The sequence below is a fragment of the Pinus tabuliformis genome, chromosome 3_1 (assembly GCF_031772625.1).
Source record: "Pinus tabuliformis cultivar Carrire ecotype Pingquan chromosome 3_1, CPIR1, whole genome shotgun sequence".
NCBI classification, from domain to species: domain Eukaryota; kingdom Viridiplantae; phylum Streptophyta; class Pinopsida; order Pinales; family Pinaceae; genus Pinus; species Pinus tabuliformis.
The window spans coordinates 835,651,063-835,659,810 of NC_142301.1; the positions used below are offsets into that span (position 1 = coordinate 835,651,063).

Consider the following 8,748-nt stretch of genomic DNA (forward strand, 5'->3'; position numbering starts at 1 on the left):
TAGTACTTATTGCTGACAAAATAGGATTTAAATCGCGGTTCAATTGCTTGACATTTAGCTGGTCACAGAATTGTAGAGTGCATAATCATAAGTTATGTTGCGAGCCTCATTGCTCAAAGTCTAAGGGTCTTGTGAGCCATAATCACAGCCATGTATGGCATATCTTGTGATTATGGCATTTTATGAGGTCAATTCTTGTGAAGACATTTCAGTTTATAATAAATTTTGAACCTCAACAGAGTTTTGGCAAGACCTGGCTGAGCTAGGACATCAACAACACAGCTGATATGAATGACATAATCTAGCCTCAAGAGGGAGCCTCTTTTGTTTCATCACCCTAACAATCTATGAAGTGGTGGAAAGCATAACAACTTCCCCTTGAATATGACACCTAAACTGAGTACAAATCCTAAATGATGTAGCCCTTGGTGCATGTCTCTCAAAGTATCGATATTTCAAATGTTGAAAGCTCTTGTGCCCATTTGATATGCATTCGATTGCAGTTCCCCTGAAGAAAGAATCTTATAAAGGTGAGGCCATGGCCAATATGTTAGCCATATCCATTGGAGTTGCCATTGCTTGACAACTTTAGTGTGATCAGTCCCACCATGATTCACATGGGCTTCTACACAACACTGGCTGTTGCTATTGTAAGAGTCTTCAAGCTCGTTGAACACATAGTATTGATAAGTGTATTCTTTGGGTCTCTGGTTTTCAAATTCTGCCTATGTTTTCCTCTCAGTATCATTATTTCAAATGCTGAAAGCTCTAATTCCCATTGCTGTGTATTTGATTGTGGTTTCCCTGAAGAAAGAAGCTTATAAAGGTGAGCCCGAGGCCAATATGTTGGCCATATCCATTGGAGTTACTATTTCAGCTTATGGGGAGGCCAAGATGAATGCATGGGAGGTGATTCTCCAGTTAAGTGCAGTTGCATGTGAGACTACCCAATTGGTTCTCATACAAATTCCACGAACATCAAAAGGGATTAAGTTGAATCCCATCACATCTTTGATGCTCCTTGTTGCCTTGTTTTTCTTAGCACCCCCTGGGCCTTAGTAGAATACCCATTTCTGATAATCAGGGCCTCTTCCTTTGATTTGGATTACATGACATTTCTACTTGTGCCTTGGCTCTTAATCTTGCAGTGTTTCTTCTGATAGGAAAGACTTCAGCCTTGACTATGAATGTTGCTGGTCTTGTCAAGGACTGGCTGCTCATAACATAATCTTTGTCTGTAATAAATGAAAAGGTTACAGTCATAAACTTGAGTGGGTGTGGATTGGCTTTTCTGGCTGTCTGTTACTATAATCATTTGAAACTTCAAGCTCTCAAGTCCAATGACAACCAACCAAAGTACCTCAGCAGTGCAGCTGATGCCAATGATGAAGGAGAAGGTTTGATAATGACAAGTGGGAGATTCTCAATCAGAGATTCAGAACCAGTAGAGAAAAATCAAACTCAAGCTTCAGGATTAGGTATTTAGATCATTAATATTGTCTTGTGCTAGAGATTACTGTTCTTGGATTGGCTCCTCTATGCCCAGATCTATTTGCAGGGAACAGGCCAGTCATTCACAGTGAAGAAGATAATGACAAGATTAGTGTATAATGATGGATAGGATGGTGCCATGGTGCCAACCTAAATCTCAAGTAAGGAGACATCTGTTCATCAATTTGTCAAGAAGCATGGCCTACAATTCAATTGCTCTAAGCCTATCACTTCTTCCACCTGTCAAATAAATTGTTTCCTGTTTGTTTAGTTGACTATGGTTCTAATAAATATACTATTGTTTGATGTAAAAAGACAAAACAAAACAAAAAATATGGAAAGTTGTGACCCCATTTTCTAACTACAAATTGAAATCGGATTACCATAGTGACCACCTCTGCTTATTGGAATCAAAAAGGGGGTGGGTTATGCACAATCCTCCGTATCATTTGCTATTACCAGAGATAATTAAAGCCACCCTAAACTCAAGTCTTAACTATGCTGATAGGGTGTTTGGGGAGGGGGATCCCTTACCAACCCACTATAATCTGCACAAAAGCATCCTAAGAACATATGCAAAATCAACCCTTCAATGAAATGATCCAAGAATATAGGTACTCAAACATTGATTTTATCAAAGAAAAATACAAGACAGAAAGAAAAGATCATAACAAGGATTAGAAGAGTCTAAGAACAGTGCTCACTGTCTACAGAGCCAAGATGAATGCAGAAGAGTTCTTCCTTCAGTTCCCCATCTGAGAAATCAGTTGCATGCCAGACCCAAGTTTTATCACTACCTGCATGCTCCTGAAGTGACATTGGGGAATGAACTGCAAGGCAAAAAAAAAAAAAACAATATAATCCAGATAATAAGGATCAACACAAATTCTCGGCACAGAAAGCCTCTTAAAACTTGGACGTAAGATAAGCTATTACAATCTCAGGGGGGAAATTACACAAAAAAAAAACAAACAAACAAATTTACAGACTTAAATGGTTTGCACATATTTTTAATGTCTTGGATTGCCTCATGACCAGCTGAACCTTTGTAGTATCCTTGTGCTTAAGAAACTTTACTGTTCCTACACCACGCTCCTTCCATTGATTCCCATCCTTGTCAAACCTGTACAGCTTCGCCTTCCTGCAGGGTCAAACATATAAAAAAGAATGGGAATATTAATAAACAATGAAACTGCATTAGGATCATTTTAAGAGCCCATGGCATCCATTAGAAGTAACGTCCGCAATATCCCACCATATCAAATGCATTCAAAGATAAATTACCAACGACCTATTAAAACACAAGAGATATTCCTTAACATTACCGAAAAGGATCCCACAAAAAAGCTCAATAATAACATCAAACATGTAAGAATACAAATCATCAACTATTTAATAACAAAAGAATGCTCATCCCATACATCCCCATAAAGTACAGAAATGATCAACAGCCTGTTCAAAACATCATAGAAAGTCAACGAAAACAGTTGACAGAAGACCAAAACAGACATATGCCTGAATCATACCACCTCACAACATAAAAAGACAAATCACCCTAATGCCAATAACCGAAAGACAGATTATCAAATAGGCCCAATTCAGTATTCAATGGCTAATCCAAAAACCAAAAAATACGAAACCCCGTATGCTTAACAATAACAAATGACCATCACACCCCCCACTAAACCAGAATAACAGAGAAACCATCATAGATTCTTCAAAGACATTGAAAAAAGGATGGCCTATAGTTCAACAAAATATAAAAAGACTCGTCAAAATACAAAACCCCCAATGATAACAAATAAACCATCAAATGCATCCCCGAAAAAATCTTCATCGGCAGCCTATCAACATAGGAAAACAATTATTACAGACCATAATGAGATCAAAAAATGCTGATCAAAATATCAATGGGACATCAAAACAACAAGAAACTCACAAAATACACAGAAAAGAAAAACCCTAATTACCCGATAAAACAAACCATAGCCCGCTAAATGCATCTACCATAGAGTTTCTTCAGCACCCCATTGAAATGACAAATCCGATCATCATCAACAGGCGAACAAAACATCGAGAACCCGATAAAAACAGATCTTACTAAAAAGGAGAAAAATTAGAAGTAAATAACTGCCCAAATGCATCTTCCTTATAGTCAAGGTCCCATTTATGTGCACAGGAAAAGGGCCACCGAAGAGGCCATGAAAACAACTTTCAACTGAGAAAACAAAATCATGAAATAGCCATGGATTAAGAAATTTACATGTCAAGAAGGACATGCTCCTCTTCTTCGCCCGTGGTGACAGTAACCTCCTCAAGCTTAACAATGGGTGCAACCTGAGCTCCAGTGTCCTCTTCCTTTCCGGCATCATCCTCGTTCTCTCTCGAATCGTCATCTACTGCCCGTGTAAGAACAGGATCCTCCTGAGTTCCAGCCATCCCAATACCATATAGTGCACAGAGGGAGGGCTCGAATGAAATCGATGGATCCAAAATATGCCAGAAACTCGCCCAATATCAGACACGAATGCGAAACCCCGAGGATTTTGGACAAAGGATTTAACTGTGCAAAAATGCTTCGAAGGCAAAGGGCAAAGAGGTCGACGGAGAGAAAACACTCTATATAAGGGTTTTTGAGGTCGATGGAGAGAAAACACTCTATATAAGGGTTTTGAAGAGGGAAGGCCGGTAGCTGTTAAAGATTGAGAGTAAAAGTAGCATCGTTAAAGATAATATAATAAATTATTACAGGGATGGTTGGGGGGTTTTAAAGGGAGAGAAGGCCATGGAATAACCCCTAAATCATCTCCAACATGAGAGGCCTACTTCATTCATGTTGTCATGTTGGGACCAGAGGTTGTTGTGCGTTTTTTGTTTTCGCAATTTTGAACTCTTTCCTCGGTGATATATTATTGTGTTTATTGTAATAATAATGGGATGGGGTTCAGGGTTTGTAAATGAGATAAATATGGAAAAGTAATTAGAAATATTGGTTTTAAATTATTATAATAAGTATTGTTGTGGTTGATCCATGATAAGTTGTAGGGTAGTTGGTTTGTATGGGGTTTAGTTGTTACGAGGTCTTAAGTTCAAATGTCATGGGGAGGGGTTGAGAATGGAAGTCATTTTGGGGGCATCAAAACTATTCTAAGGGGCATCTTCCACTGAGCTTTACACAATCCTCGATGTTGAGGATGAAAATAATATGAATATGCCAAGCTCACTCTACAGCCTAGTATGGTTACAGCCATGTTTGTCCATCATTCCAAGGGGCATCTTCCACTGAGCTTTACACAATCCTCAATGTTGAGGATGAAAATAATATGAATATGCCAAGCTCACTCTACAGCCTAGTATGGTTACAGCGATGTTTGTCCATCGTCAAAGTTGAAATTTTGCTAGTGTCGGCCAAAATAAATTTAAAAAAAAAAAAATACAAAACATTTAAATAATGTTTTCTCATAAAAAATAATTGCCAATGAAGAAATTGGATCCCTCTCCGCTCATATTATATCTATATTTAAGATGGGTCTATGCTAGTGGATAACACAAAAAACACAAAGTGAAGAAGAGTTTAAATCAAGTCAAAGCAAAACTTTGGGACTAGCGCAATTCATCTAACTTCTATTGAAATGCGGTATTTATACGTGTAATGTGATCTATATATATCTATATATATCTATATATATATATATATATATATATATATATATATATATATCTATATATATATATATATATATATATATATATATATATAGATATATATATATATATATATATATAGTGTAATTGCTATTATTTTGTTAAATGGTTGTTTAATTAATGTTGGTTATTCGATGGCAAGATGGTTTTGTAACTCTTAATGATGTAATTGTTCATCTTCTTGGTTGTAGTGTGCCATGTTGTTGACATACAAATATTGTAATGGAGCCAAAAGAAAATGACAGTAAAGTTATAAGTTTATCCTCCTGGAAAAGAAAAATTGTGGAGTTAAAGAACCACTTCTAGGAAATCAATTTACATCACATCCATAGGGAGCTAAATACAACTGTAGATTCTCTCTAAAAAAGAATTATTTGTCTGGAGACAGGTTACATATATTATGATGAATTAGTTGGCAACCCAGTTCAAAGTTCTCATTCGATGCCCATATACTAATATGGATCAACTTTAAGTCAAATTTTCAATTAGTTATCAACTAGCTTACTATAAATTTCAAGTGAGTCTACATTCAGCTTTCAATTAGCCTCAAATACAATGTCTTTCTTTTTCTCTTGACAAGGGCCTCTTCATGGTTGTATAATACACTTTCGGGAATTTTTTGTTACAGGCTAATGTCATTTCTAGTCACTGTCTTCATTTTTCTCATAGTAGGGCCCTCTTCGTGGTTGTATAATACACTTTCTACAATTTTTGGTTGCATGCTATTGTCATTTCTAGTCAGTCTTATAATTTGCAGAAGAAAAAAAAATTGTAAAACCCTGGTTTTACAACAACTTCTTTTTCTCTTCTTCTGGGTCGTGATGCCTTGTCTTCTGGCAACCCATTGTAATGACAGAAGTTACAATCTTTTTGTCAATGTTTGTGCTTTTTTTCTTCCTCGTGAATAACAAAAGGGTCCTTTTTTTCTATAGTAATAAGAAGAAGAAGAATAAGAAGAAAGATATTGTAATGGTTATGTCATGGTTGGCATTCCTAAATATAAGCAGATATAGGATAAGCATGCATGCATATTAGAACTTGGTGCGCATGGATGGAATTCAATGTGCCAAATGATGTAGATGTTTCACAAGCATGGGGTGTGACATTTCAACCCTAGTTATCAATAGTGATGAGAGGCCACCAAGGACAATACCCCTTGGACCCTATGATAAGTGTTGCACATTTTGGTGTTAGGAGTGGAAGGGTAAGCTTGGTTTGAGGAGGTTGGTTATGGGATGTTTTTTGGTGCACATGAGGTTGTGCATCAACTACCATGGCAACACTTGAATTAGTGGGTCTTTACAAAAATAAACTGGGAGAGTTAAGTTTTGTGAACAAAAGTAGCCTATGGGTGATATTTGCATTGATCACTTGTGTTAGGAACCTTTTTAGGCAAGTTAACTAATACTTGGAAGGTGTGAACCATGTAATTGAAATAATTCAATAGTGTCATCCTTCCTTCAAATGAAGCAACAAAGCCAAGAACATGACTATCAAATAAATATTAGCCCCCTATTGAGCCCTTGTTGCACATTTACAAATTGCTCAGACATTGATGTCATGGTGTTTCACACTAAGTATATCTAAGATTACATGTGATAGTATATGCCTCATTTTAGTACTAACAACTTCATTAGTTTTGTTCTTATATATTACATACTTTTTTTATTTGTGGTTGTTATGTATGTGATGTTTATAATAATTACAAAACTAACTATGTGAAAGCATCCCTAACATAAATTTTCATTTGGCACTAATAATATTTTCCTTACAACCCCCTTCCTTCATTGGCGGTGGGAAGGAAGCTGATCCTTCCTTCCCCCCACACCCCCTTTCCTTCCTTTGGAAAGAGAGGTAAGAGCAAGAGTTGGAAAGATGCCGGAAAGAATGCCTACCTTTGGTAGTTGTGTTGTCGTATCGAGAGAAAGAAAGTCAGTTACATGTCGTCCTCCCTTCGGTAGATGAATGCCTACCTTTGGTAGTTACCTTCGGTAGGAGAGAAAGAAAGTCGGTTACCTACGCTTCGCTTCGGTTGCCGTATCGAGAGAAAGAAAGTCGGTTACCTACGCTTTGCTTTGGTTCGGTAGGAGAGAAAGTCGGTATGAGTACTTTGGGTGTTGTTGGTTGTTCTTTTTTTTCGAACAACTGTTACTTGTTTGAAGAAAGAAGTCTATCTTACTCTGAAAGAGGTAAGGGGCGGCACCGCAGGAGAACGAAATGCTCTCCGGAGGAGCCATCAAAGGTACGAGTTCAAGAAAAAAGATAAGCGGTAAGCGATCATAGTGCGAGGATAGGGGAAGGCACACTTGAGGGCCGTCCGGGCGAGGGTGGGGTACGGGTAGGGAGAGGGGGGAAAGGATAGGGGAATAAGAGAAAGGAGAAAAGAAAAAAGAATAAGAGAGAGGAAATAAGGGAAAGGAGAAAGCAATCGACATTAAATTCAACAACTAAAAAGAGGCTCTTTGAGCCATGGCTAGCTCTCAGAGAATTTCATTCTCTTCGAGCTCTATACATATTATACTCGTCTAGACATATGATACTCGCATCTCTACGTTTCACTTCTTTACTCTCTTCTCTACCGAGATAAAGATCTAGATCTAGTATAACTTAGCCATTCCAATAGCCAATAGTCTTTAGTCCTATTTAGTACCCTTCTAATAGTCCCCTTGGCATAGTAGGTAGATATTGATTCCTTGCCCATGCATGAAGTTCCATAGCAAGAGATTAGACCCACTTCACCATTGACCTTAGCATATGGAAGGATATGGTTTCCATTAGCGGTGTCTCGCTTTTATGGATCTTTTTATCCATTTGCGTAGGCTTATCTCATAAAAGCTCACCTTTCTCTCCCATGAGGATTTTCCTCATAGAAGATTGCCTTTCTCTCCCGCACAACTTTTATGTTTTTCTCAATGGATATTTATCTCCAATCCATCCAACTTATCTAGAATTAAATCGAGAAGCTTTACCATGAAAGAATTATCCTTTCCCATTCACCAATGTGATTTGGCAAGAATCTCATCTCTTGGTGTCTTGCTTTTCCAAGTGATTAATTTATTAATAATGTATTTACTTTTTATATTACACATCATACCTAACTTTTCTCAGCTTAGGTTTGCAAAGTTTGACACACGAAGGAGGGGTGTTACATTTTGGATCCCTCTCTTTCCTTAAGATCCCTCCAACTGCAGCTAGAGTTCTTAGTTGACTGTAAGGAGGAAGCCCCTATTGGAAAGGGACAGACAGTTTGAAGGTGTCTATCTTGTTGGTAATTCCTATATCGAAAAGTTGTATTTTCATATTCCAGGGGTTGGGAATACACAATTCCCATCCACTTGAGCTCAATTTTATCTCGCAAAACTTCATTGGGATCTACCTAAACACATATGCAAACATAGGTGAAAATGCCTTTCAAAAGTCTTTCCCTGTCTACTTTGACGAATCTTCCAATAAAATTGCCCACTTTTTCTAAGAGATCTAGATGGGTAAAGTGAATGGGAAAACTGGGAATCTTACCCATACTAGAGTAGTCATCGGCAACATAGTGAGAGG

General features: G+C 37.6%; 1 pseudogene across 1 annotated transcript; it reads right to left on the minus strand.

Moving 5' to 3' along the window:
* Positions 1-2,178: 2,178 nt before the first annotated feature.
* Positions 2,179-4,187, minus strand: LOC149190089 (ran-binding protein 1 homolog c pseudogene; annotated as a pseudogene). Its single transcript, XR_016255620.1, has 3 exons — positions 3,755-4,187; positions 2,481-2,632; positions 2,179-2,321 (listed from the first exon to the last, which is right to left on the minus strand). The product of XR_016255620.1 is annotated as a ran-binding protein 1 homolog c pseudogene (transcript).
* Positions 4,188-8,748: the final 4,561 nt, after the last annotated feature.